The sequence below is a fragment of the Dipodomys ordii genome, unplaced genomic scaffold (genome assembly GCF_000151885.1).
Source record: "Dipodomys ordii isolate 6190 unplaced genomic scaffold, Dord_2.0 Scaffold14, whole genome shotgun sequence".
NCBI lineage: Eukaryota > Metazoa > Chordata > Mammalia > Rodentia > Heteromyidae > Dipodomys > Dipodomys ordii.
In genome coordinates this window covers 14,866,052-14,870,491 of record NW_012267230.1, presented here as the reverse complement: position 1 = coordinate 14,870,491, position 4,440 = coordinate 14,866,052, and the positions used below count along the sequence as shown (strand labels likewise).

General features: G+C 54.3%; 1 protein-coding gene across 2 annotated transcripts in view; it reads left to right on the top strand.

The window, feature by feature from the left end:
* Positions 1-430: 430 nt before the first annotated feature.
* Positions 431-4,440, top strand: part of Tbc1d24 (TBC1 domain family, member 24) — a 15,171-nt gene continuing 11,161 nt past the window's right edge. For both annotated transcript variants that reach the window (XM_013011443.1, XM_013011442.1), the window contains exon 1: positions 431-492. The gene's annotated coding sequence lies outside the window, so the exon portion shown is untranslated. The remainder of the gene's footprint in view (positions 493-4,440) is intronic.

Below are 4,440 nucleotides of genomic sequence, written 5' to 3'. Positions count from 1 at the left end.
CCACCTGTTCTGCCAGGTGTCTAGTTTCTGTATCTGCTATACCTAGCTTGGCTGCAGACACTTAGTGTAGGTATTGAAAAGGTTCTGGAAAGAGTGGATGTGGCTCACTACTGTAATCTTAGCTACTCAGGAAGCTGGGATCTGAGGCTCAAGGTTTGAGGCCAGCCTAGATAGAAAAGTGCACAAGACTAATTTCTAAGTAACCAATAAAAAGCCATAACTGGAGGCATGGCTCTAATGGTAGAGTTCCAGCCAGGAGTGGAAAAAAAAATAGAGCAACAAGCCCTGAATTCAAGACCTAGTACTAGCAGAGAGAAAGAGAGACAGAGAATGAGAAGGAAGGGATGTGCAGTGGACACAGTAGACCAGTGGCTCCTTTCTCTCAATTCTGAGTCCTCACATGTGCCCAGACTTAAGAGGATAAGCAGCTGCTGTCAGCCTCTTACCGCCACTGCCTCGCTCCTGCCCAGGATTCCTGACCAGGTCCTAAAGGTGATTGTGTCTCTGGAATGTCCAATAGGTCTTGGGGATGGACACAGTGGGCCTCTGCCCTCTTTGTGGCAGGAAGACTGGACTGCTGAGAGGAAGGGTCCAGGAGGCGTGATCACCACCTGCCGCCGGGCGCTAGCGGCTCCCTCTGCCCTCGCTCCCACCAGCTGGGACTCTTCCATAGCTACTTTCATGCCCCATGCCCAGCTGTGGCCCCTCCAGCTGTCCAGTGTGTTTCTCCAGCCTTCTCCCTCCCTGCGTCTGGGCAAATATACTTGTAGATCACCCCCCCACAACACCAGCACCTCTTCTCCACGCACCTGCCCCCTGTTCTGCCTGGACACCCTTCTAGACTCCCTGGCCACGGGCACCTGCGCTCTCAGCCACCAAACACGCCTCCCCCGCATTCTCCCTGGCCACGGGCACCTGCGCTCTCAGCCACCAAACACGCCTCCCCCGCACTGTGCTCTCAACCCACGCCCTGGGGCGTCCCTGGCACTCTACGTATCTTCTTATCAGGCATCGGAGTCATCTTGTGGTAATGACTGTGTCCTCTTCATCCCTAGACAGCACACCCTGGGGCTGGAATGGGGCTTGTCGGCTTTCTGGCCGTCTCTCTGGCCTAGTCGGCATGGATGGTGCCAGGCAGATGTGGAGGCCTCTGTCTCCTTAACTGTCTGCTTATCCTGCCTTATGGAGACCAGTGGGCATCGATGGTGCTCAGCAAGGCTGAAGGGCAGGCGTGGGCACGCTTTGAGTCCCAGTAGGAGTCTTCCCAAGAAGAACAGGTACTTCTCTGTCCTGTGCCTCTCCCTGCCCCCTCTGGCTGCTGTCCATTGATGCTGTGCATCAAGGTTTCCCGAATGCTTCGGCTGGAGCACGTATTTCACTTCCTCTGCTCTTCATTTCTGCCCCTGTCGGCTCCTGCGCTCTGGGAACACGTGTAGGGATTGCTGCGGTGCCGGGCAAGAGCCGAGCTGGGCAGCTGTGGTCACCACCACTGCTGGCAGGGCTCAGCGAGGCCTGGGGCCAGGTCCCAGTCAGCCTGGTCCTGTGTGGCGGTCGGGGTGGGTATTCATTGGAATCTGGGAAGGTTTCTAGGCCTGGGGTACTTCAAACGAGTCTTAGCAAGCGTGAGATCCCCTCTGGGAGGCTCTCTGGGCTTCAGTCTGGTGGCACTGCCTTGACCTTTCCCTGGTGTCTGAATGTGCCGGGGCCTCCCTCCCCTCGGGCACCACAGGGACAAGCCATTGTTGAGAGGCCAGCTGGGCCTCGCCCGTGCTCTGAACTGGCCAGGCACTTGCTTGAGAAGATCTCATTGAAATCACCATGAGTACCCTCCTTGGCTGGCCCGGCGCGCGCACGTGTGTGTGTGTGTGTGTGTGTGTGTGTGCGCGCGCGCGTGTGCGTGTGTGTGTGTGTGTGTGTGTGTGTTGTGTGTGTGTGTTGTGGGGCTTTTGAACTCTGGACCTGAGTGCTATCCCTCAGCTCTTTAGCTCAAGGCAAGTGCTCTACCACGTGAGCCACAGCACCACTTCCAGTTTTCCGGTGGTTTATTGGAGATAAGAGCTTCATGGCTTTTCCTGCCCAGGCTGGCTTTGAACCTCCATCCTCAGATCTCAGCCTCCTGAGTAGCTAGGATTACAGGTGTGAGCTACTGGTACCCGGCTCCAGCCACTCACTTCTTAGCTAGATGTTTCCTCCTTTCTCTGCCCCTCATCCTAGGCCACCAAGGAGATCTTTCCTTCCTCTCCTCCTCTCCTCTTTTCATTTCCTTTTCCTCTAATCTCTACCTCTCAAGTAGCTAGGATGACAGTCTTGAGCCACCATATTTGCCACTAGGAAGATTTTTCTTCTTTTTCTTTTTGTCAATCATGAGGCTTGAACTTGGGGCCTGGGCACTGTCTCTGAGCTCTTTTGTTCAAGTCTAGTACTCTACCTCTTGGAACCACTTCCAGTTTTCTGGTGGTTCTTGGAGATGCGTCTCATGGGCTTTTCCTTGCCCAGGCTAGCTTTGAACCACATCCTCAGATCTCAGACTAGGGAGATTTTGCTAAATGCTAGTCTGAAGTGTCAGGTACTTAACCTTTTTTTTTTTAATTTAATTTAATTTTATTTGTGAACATACTGTACAGAGGGGTTACAATTGCATGGGCAGGATAATGCGTACATTTCTTACCAAGCATTGCAGCTTCCTCCTTTGTTTACCCTTCCCATCCCTTCCCAGCCTCCCCCCTCCCCCCCAAGGTACTTAACCTTTCGTACTGCCCCTTACATGGGCCCAGAGCCTGCCCATGCCACCCCACCCCCTTGGCACTGCCCACCAAGGCCCTGCCACACTGCCATGCCCTTTCCGTAGATCTGTCTCAGCCCCGCAGCAGGCCAACCGCATGTCTTTAGACCTGGGGTGCCACCACCCTTCTGCGCTCCAGTGCTGAGCCAGCCCCTTCCTCCATGTCCCCGGCTCCGGGCCTCTCCCCCTCCTCCCCACGTGCATTTGTGGTTGTGAGTCTCCTTCATCGCCACTGTCACCCTGTCTTATCTCCAGGCCCCAGCCTGGGGCCAGCAGGGAAAAGGCCAGACCTCACTAGAAGTTTGGAGAATGAATAATGGTCTGGGGCAAAGGGAGCCATGGTTGTGGGCCCCTCTGCTCCCCGTGGCCAGGAGAGGCCGTCGGGAAGGCAGGCTCAGCAGCCAGTGCGGTAGGTGTCAGATGTAATCACCAAGGCTGAATGGGAGGCTGTGTGTTTGTCACATGGGAGTGAGTTTGTTTTCAAATCCAACTGTTGGGGAAAATTATGTCCTCCGCTCAGAGATGAGAAAGCAGAGGTCCCGTGACTGCCGGGCTGAAGCAGTGTTTGTTGCGAAGTGAGTCCTGAGCTTCTGGAGGAAGGAACTAGGGCAGGGCTACTCCAGCCTGGCTAGCCCACTTGTAGAGGGAGCCGTGACCGTGGGGAAGGTTCCAGGCCCTGCAGAGTCCATCAGGCCAGGTCTTCCTTCCTGGGCTGGGCACCCTCTAGTTCTCCTTTGTATCTGTGTATGTGTGTGCATGCATGTGCAGGCGTGTGCACAGGTGCATACCAATACTAAAGCTTGAACTCAGGACCTGGGGACTGTCCCTGAGCATTTTCGCTCAGGCTAGTGCTCTGTCACTTAAGCCACAGCTTCACTTCCAAATTGCTGGTGTTCAGAAAGGAGATGAGTCTCACAGACTTTTCTGCCCAGGCTGATTTTGAACTTCAGTCCTCAGATCTTAGCCTCTTGAGTAGCTGGGATAACAGGTGTGAGCCATGGGTGCTTGGCGCTTTGTTTTTGTTTGGGTATTGTTTTGGGGCCTGAACTCTGGGCCTGAGTGCTGCCCCTCAGCTCTTCAGCTCAAGGCAAGCGCTCTACCACTTGAGCCACAGCGCCACTTCTGGCTTTTTCTGCTCATGTGGTGCTGAGGAATCGAACCCAGGGCCTCATATGTGCGAGGTGAGCACTCTACCATATATCTTTGTCCCTGATCTGGGATCATAGGCATGAGCCACCAGTGCTCCGCCTGTTTTGTTTGTTCTTAAAAAGAAACACACTTATGGGCTGGGAAGGTGGCTCAGTGGTAGAGCGCTTGCCTTGCATGCATGAGGCCCTGGGTTCGATTCCTTAGCACCACATAAGCAAAAAGAAAAAAGCCAGAAGTGGCACTATGGTTCAAGTGGTAGAGCGCTGGCCTTGAGCTGAAGAGCTGAGGGACAGTGCCCAGGCCCAGAGTTCAGGCCCCATGACTGGACCCAAAAAAAAAAAAGAAACACACTTAGTCAGTGCAGTGGCTCACGCCTTTAATCCTAGCTACTCAGAAGGCAGGGATCTGAGGATCTTGGTTCAAAGGCAGCCGGGGCGGGAAAGTCTGTGAGACTCTTATCTCCAATAAACCACTAGAAAACTGGAAGTGGTGCTGTGGCTCAAGTGGTA